The following is a 7,280-nucleotide window of genomic DNA, read 5'->3' as shown; positions in this document are numbered from 1 at the left end:
CAGAGTGGCTGGGGAAACCCAGCCAGATGGGCGGGGTATAAATAATAAATTATTATTATTACTATTATTAAGAGTCAAGCCAGCGGGCGTGGGAACTTCTAAGGCTAAAAAAACCAAACCCTTCCTCCCCACCCCCTTTTTTGCAGCCAGCTCCCACGTGCCATGTGCCCCGCGCGCACCAGCGACGCCCCCTGCCCTCCGAACACCCCACCCCCGTAACTTCGCGCCGGCCCACCCCTTCCGCTTGGAATGGACTCGGCCGCTTTGCCGAGGGGGCGGCGCCACCGCCGCGAGGGGAGGGGAAAAAGGGGGCCGGTTGCGCGCCCGGAGGCTGTGCAGGCAGGCGGGCGGGCGGAGCGAGAGGAGGAGCCGTCGGCGGCCGGGGCGCCTTGTTGCTATGGGGAGACGGCGAGGGAGGGGGCGGCGTCGCCGCTGCTGCTGCTGCGCAGGGCAAGGGAAGCCAGAGGCAGCGGCGGCGGCAGCAGCAGCAGCAGCTGCTGATTCCTGACACATTTCCCCCCCTCGCTGCCATATTGCTGCCCCCTCCCCCTTTGCGCGAGCTTCATGCGTACAGTGAGTCGGAACCTCTCCTTTATTAACTATCTGGGGTCGAGGGATGCGGGTGGGGTGGGGAGCTGGGGGTGGCTAAGAGATACATACTCCCCTCTTCTTAAATTTATTCTTTCCAACCCCTGGGTTTTTCCTCCCCCCCCCTTCCGATTTCTTTTTCTTTTTCTACTTCTGGCTTTTTAATTCTCACTTGTCTTCCATTCCCGATTTCAGCAGCGTCTACTTCCAGTTGTGTTTTGCTGGTGTATTTCTGCTTTCATTCTCTCCCTCCCTTGACGTCTGGTGTGTGTCTGTGCAGCGCGGAGGCTTAAATTGTGCTGTGTGTGTGTGTATTGTGTGTACACACACACATATATTGTGGGTATATGTGTGCGCGCCCGCGCCTCCAGCTGAGTTCCCTTTGGCTTCAAGATATATGGCGAGGTTGGGATCTAGGGCGGCTGGAGATCAGAGGAAAGGTGCGGAGGTTTGAGTTGGTGTCAGAACTGGGGTACGCGTGTCTTTCTTGAGGGTTGTGCCTGCAAGTTGGTGTGTGTGTGTGTGAACAGACATTCGTGTTCCGGGGTCAGGGGTGTGTGACTTGGAGCAGGGAAGATAAATGCTCGAAACTGGAGAGGAAGACGTTGGAGAGGAGAACGAGGGATTTTCTTGTGGGTGGTGAAAAAAAGGGTTTCTGCCCAAGCCAGTCGTGTGTGTGAATGTATAAAAAGCTTGACTGCCAGATCTGTGTCTGACCTGTTTATGTGGGGCGTTGGGAGGAGTGAATGGAACAAGAAGGTTGGATGCAGCCAAAGCTCTCTCTCTGTCGGACCTGAGTCTCTAAATACGCCCCTCGAGAGATAGGTGGACTTAATAGGACCCAAATCTGATTTATTTATTTTTTAACCTACCTACTGACCACTTTAGAGCTGTGTGTTCTGATATAATGTGCTCCTCCTTCAATGAAGTGGTCCGGGCTCCCTTGGGCGGTGGAGAGACGAAGGTGGCATCTGGGGCAGGCAGGCGAGGGTGGCGTTCACTGGAGGGGCTCCGATCTCCTCCCCCACCAGTCCCCCCTTTCCTCTGACCCTTGTCCCTCTTCCTGCCCTAGACTCTTGCCACAACCCTTTTAACCAGGTAGCTTTGCCGTTGTGCACGCGCCCTTTCGCCTCCTTTTGGACTTCGCTTCATCCTCAAGCGCTGCATGTGCGGTTCCAACCAGGCCCCCCCCTAAATACGATGCGTGCGCGCTTGGGCTTTTGCTAAGACGTTTGTGTGCCCATTTGCTGTCCGTATTCTTTTAATAAATCTTCCCCGCTTCCGGGTGAGAGTGACTGGCTCGATCTTTCTTTCCGTCGTCACGAAGTTGGAAGGGAAGAAGGCATCCCGCGTGCGCGCACAAAAAAGTTCACCTGCTTTGGAAGTTTTTCAAAATGCAACTAAGTGAATTCTTTCCTTCTCCCCCAATAACCCCTTAGAAAAGAGAGAGAAAGAGACTTTTCTCCCGGCTTGCTCCGTCCCTCCCTCCTCCAGCCGCCCCCATTTTGGTTCAGGATTGTGACAGCCACGTGGCTGGCAAAGCCTCTCGCCGGGGAAAGGCGGCCACGGGGTCACCCGGGCGGCTCCGCGAGCGTGTGGGTGGCTGCGCGTTAGCAGCCCGGCACAAAGCCCGGCGCAAAGTCTGCAACGCCGCCCCCTCCTCCTCTTCCATGCGAGCGTAAGAAAAGGTGCCCCCCTCTGCGCTTTAGTCCTGCCTCCCATCTCTCCCCCCCCCCCCGCTCCTGCTTAGAAAATGCAAACTCTCCGGACGCTGAATGCAAGCGCAAGAGATTCAAGCCAACGGAGAAAAGAGAACCCCCCTCCAACATCCTCTGAAAAAAACTTGGACCCTTTTGTATGGGATCGATCAAGCCGCACTAAATAACATTAACCTCCCCTCCTCCTCCCGTTCTGTAACTGGCACAATTGGGAGTACACTCCCCGCCCCCCCCAACGCCTAAATATATGCAGGCATAGAGAGAATAGGGGGACAGCGCGCAGAGAATTTTAAACACACTTCAGTATGTGTCAAACCCCCCCCCCCCCCATATGCACGCTCTGTGAAAGGGTTAGGGAGGCAACAATCAGCACTCTTCTCTTTTTTTCTTTCCCTTAGTTAACAGCCCTAAATGTGCACTTGGGAACTCCTGGTTTGCAGAAATCCTGTGCAATGCTTCCTGCAAATGAGAATAAGTTGCATTGCTTTGAGGGGGAGGGTGCTGGTTCTGTTGCTCCTCCCACTGGGTTTTTAACTTCGGTGGACATGTGTGGTTGTTTTTTTTAAAAGGTATTTGTTAACGTTACAAATTATATCTTGGTGGTGTTTGTTGTTGTTTTGTTTTTTTGGCTGTGGCTAATTGCACCTTTTGGTTGGATGGCTGTAAGCTGCTTTGAGGGTCATACGCCCACGGTAAAGTGGCTGAGATATTTTAATAAATGGGAGGGTTGTGAGCAAACCCCGTAGAAAATATGAAATGCATTTGTGGTGGTCTTTGTTTTGTTCTAATGTATCACAAGGGCAACAAGTGGCTTTTAAAAATATTTCCTGTCTCTATTTTCTGCGGAGTCATGCTCAGGTGAAAAATTACTTTTTCGCCCTTTGCCAATAAGGGAATTTGTGCTTAGGGGTAGTGTTTCTATAGGTCAGCCTTTCTCTACCTGGTCTCTTCCAGATGTTTTCGACAACCAGGAGGGCAACCCAGATGACCGAGGGGCTGTCTTGGCCTTGGGGTCTCGTCCAACTTGACAGTTCTATTATTCTAAGTCATGGGTAGGCAAACTAAGGCCCGGGGGCCAGATCCGGCCCAGTCGCCTTCTAAATCTGGCCCGCGGACGGTCTGGGACTGAGCGTGTTTTTACATGAGTAGAATGTGTGCTTTTATTTAAAATGCATCTCTGGGTTATTTGTGGGGCATAGGAATTTGTTCATATTTTTTTTCCAAAATATAGTCCAGCCCCCCACAAGGTCTGAGGGACAGTGGACCGGCCCCTTGCTGAAAAAGTTTGCTGACCCCTAAGTTCTATGGGACCTGACACCCAGGTAAATGTGTGTTTAGGGTTGCAACTGAAATTAAGCTCCTTCAGTTCCCACTGATTTCAGTCGGGGAGAGTTCAAGACGCTAAACTTCCCCAATGAAATCGCTGGGATGCAAAATCAGTTCCGAATTGGCTCATGCCCATGGTGCATGATGCTGATTTTTTATTTTTTAAATTTAAATTTCTTAACAACATAAGAAGTACCTGCTGGATCAGGCCAACGTCCCACCTAGTCCAGCATCCTATTCTCACAGTGGCCAACCAGATGCCTGTAGGAAACCCACAAGGAGGACCCGCGCACAAGAGCACTTTCCTCCAGCTGGAATTCAGAAACATGCTGCCTCTGACCACAGAAGCAGAGCATAGACACTGTGGCTGGTAGACACTGATAGCCCTTTCCTCCAAAATCCTCTTTTAAAGCCATCCAATTCTATTACCTGTCCTGAATCTCCCAGCTTCTTTGGATGTCCATGACTTCCTAGGGTTATGAGAATGGGAGAAGATATTTTCTCCATCCACTTTCTTAGTGCCACACAATTTTCTACGCTTCCATCCTGGCTCCTCTTCCTCGTCTTTCCCTTGAACTCAAGAGGCTGCTGCCCCTTGACCCTTTTTCTTGCCCTTTTCTCAGCCTTTCCAACTCCTTTTTGAGGTGAGGCGACCAGAACTGTACACTCTACTCCAAATGCGGTTCAGCCATAGATTTGTGTAATAATAGCATTATGGTAACAGTGGTTTTATTTTCCTTTCCTAATGATCCCTAGTGCACTGGGCGACATTTTCATCAAGCTGTCCATCACTTTACACTTCTTTACATTGAATTGCATTCACCTTTTTGCTGCTCGTTCACTCAGTTTGGAGAGATTCCTTTTGAGCTCTTCCCAATCTCTTTTTATTTTCTAGCAACTCATATCAACGAACTTGGCTACCTCATTGCTCGCGCCTAACTCTAGACGGTTTATGAACAAGTTACCAAGCATAAGTCCCAATACTGATTATTGGAGGACTTTCTTAGGGCTGCCATATGTCTGGGAATTGGGCAGGAAAATGGCGTCCGGGCGGATTTTCGGCAAATTGGCAAAATGTCTGGGGAAACCCAGACGTATTTCAAGGGGAGGGGGTTAATATATATATTTTAAATCATTCAAAAAAAAGGGCAACAACTTTCAACAAAACCAAAACAAATAATAATAATAATAACAATAAACTCAACTTTGACCGGATTTTCGCTTTTGGGAATATGGCAACCCTAACTTTCTACATCCTTCCATTAGGAGAGCTGTCCGTTTATTCCTACTCTCTTGCTATATAACCAGTTCTTGATCCACTAGGACCTCTCTTCTTATCCCGTGACTCTTCCTCGGGTGTTTCTGGTGAGGTACTCTGTTCTGGGATGTGGGTGGCGCTGTGGGTTAAACCACAGAGCCTAGGGTTTGCTGATCAGAAGGTCAGCAGTTCGAATCCCCGCAATGGGGTGAACTCCCATTGTTCGGACCCAGCTCCTGCCCACCTAGCAGTTCGAAAGCAAGTCAAAATGCAAGTAGATAAATAGGTACCACTCCGACGGAAAGGTAAACGGCGTTTCCGTGTGCTGCTTTGGTTCGCCAGAAGCGGCTTAGTCATGCTGGCCACATGCCCCAAAAGCTGTATGCCGGCTCCCTCAGCCAATAAAGTGAGATGAGTGCCGCAACCCCAGAATCGGCCACGACTGGACCTAATGGTCAGGAGTCCCTTTACCTTTACCTTACTCCGTTGAAAGCTTTTCAAGCATCCAAGTGGACTTTGTCAGCCAGATCACATCTGTCTATATGCTACGGGTTAGCTTATTTAAATGGGTGGGTAGAAACTGGGGGGGGGGATTAATAGCTGATATCTCTCGCCCCCACCTCTTCCCAGCGGAGAAGCCAGTACTGTATTCACAAAAGTTTAAAGGCACCATGTTAAGCTTCTGACACCTTGACTTCCAGTCCTGCCCACCACAAGAGAGAAGATGTGCTTTTAACGAGCTCTCGATTTCATTCCCACCCGCAAATAGAAGATGTGAGTCTCCACCAGGTGGTCTCCAAGTGAGGATTCCCCCTTTGTAAAAGTGGCCATGATCTCTGCCAGCAAGTGCAAGAGGGGATATTTCCCTTTTCCTTCCTGGTCAAGAAAGTGTCCATCTTGGTTGTGATCTTGCGGAGTGGGTTGGGGACCAATAGGGAGCAAAGATAATGTCAGCGCATGCAGGTTGAGATATGAACGCAAACTCAGCTTCTCCATTGTAGCCATCAATTAGATTATGGTACAGAATAGGCGTGGGACACGGGTGGCGCTGTGGGTAAAAGCCTCAGCGCCTAGAGCTTGCCGATCGAAAGGTTGGCGGTTTGAATCCCCGCGGCGGGGTGCGCTCCTGTTGTTCGGTCCCAGCGCCTGCCAACCTAGCAGTTTGAAAGCACCCCCTGGTGCAAGTAGATAAATAGGGACCGCTTACTGGCGGGAAGGTAAACGGCGTTTCCGTGTGCTGCGCTGGCTCGCCAGATGCAGCTTGTCACGCTGGCCACGTGACCCGGAAGTGTCTCCGGACAGCGCTGGCCCCCGGCCTCTTAAGTGAGATGGGCGCACAACCCTAGAGTCTGTCAAGACTGGCCCGTATGGGCAGGGGTACCTTTACCTTTACCTTACAGAATAGGCAGCAAACAGCACAAATGGCAGAAATTATTTCGTGGCTCAGGTAGGCGCATGCAGACCTGGTTCTAGCAAAGCGTTGTGCCTCCTGTCCTCTATTCCACAGGGTCCCAAACTGTGGTCCGTGAGCTTCAGTCAGGTTCCATGTAGTTGATGCAAAACCCAGGAGGGGCAAGCAAGGGTCAGAGTGCTGGGTTTTCGCCTATTTACCATGCAGTTCTAGACATGTCTTCTCAGAAGTAGACCCCTTTGAATTAAATGAGACTTGCTCCCAGCAGGATTGCCTTCTGTATTGTCACCTCTCTCTTCCCCAAAGGCAAAATCGATATTTGGGCCTTCAGGACTTTGGACAAGTGTGGGTCGCAAGTTGTGATTGATAGCTGTGTCCGCGAAATACAGTGGTGCCCCGCAAGACGAAAAGCCCGCAAGACGAAAGGGTTTTCCGTTGCGGAGGCGCTTCGCAGGACGAATTTCCCTATGGGCTTGCTTCGCAAGACGTTTTCGTCTTGCGAGTCTCGCCATTTCCCCCCGCTTCCCCCCCCCCTTTTCAAAGCTGCTAAGCCGTTTATAGTCTTTTAGCAGCTTAGCCGCTAATCCTTTAATAGCCGCTAAATCGCTAATATCGCTAATCCTCTTAGCCGCTAATGGGGTTGCTTCGCAAGACGAAAAAACCGCTAGACGAAGAGAATCGCGGAACAGATTCTTTTCGTCTTGCGAGGCACCATTGTATGTGTTCCCTGGCAAAAGCCATTATGGCAAACCATCTTCAGGCATCTTTTTTTTATTGTTCCATAACTTTACAAACTCTTTCTCTTGTTATATCTTAAGTACCGTATATACTTGAGTATAAGCCGCCCTGAATATAAGCCGAGGCACCTGATTTTACCACAAAAAACTGGGGAAACTTATTGACTCAAGTATAAGCCAGTTCACCACACCACAAACCTCCTGGTGGGCTGGAGTGCACACGGCAGAGGGGGCTTCTCTCT

At 50.4% G+C, this 7,280-nt stretch overlaps 1 protein-coding gene across 2 annotated transcripts in view; it reads left to right on the top strand.

Annotated features, from left to right (window-relative positions):
* The first annotated feature begins 351 nt into the window (after positions 1-351).
* The window catches only part of FOXN2 (forkhead box N2), a 51,501-nt gene continuing 44,572 nt past the window's right edge, over positions 352-7,280 (top strand). Inside the window, exon 1 of one of the 2 annotated variants that reach the window (XM_028725023.2) lies at positions 352-573. The gene's annotated coding sequence lies outside the window, so the exon portion shown is untranslated. Of the gene's footprint in view, positions 574-729; positions 1,029-7,280 lie in introns of those variants that run through there. The other variant, XM_077925473.1, reaches the window with a different exon arrangement.

Source organism: Podarcis muralis, chromosome 3 (genome assembly GCF_964188315.1).
Source record: "Podarcis muralis chromosome 3, rPodMur119.hap1.1, whole genome shotgun sequence".
Taxonomy (NCBI): domain Eukaryota; kingdom Metazoa; phylum Chordata; class Lepidosauria; order Squamata; family Lacertidae; genus Podarcis; species Podarcis muralis.
This window is presented reverse-complemented; position numbering and strand designations above follow the sequence as displayed.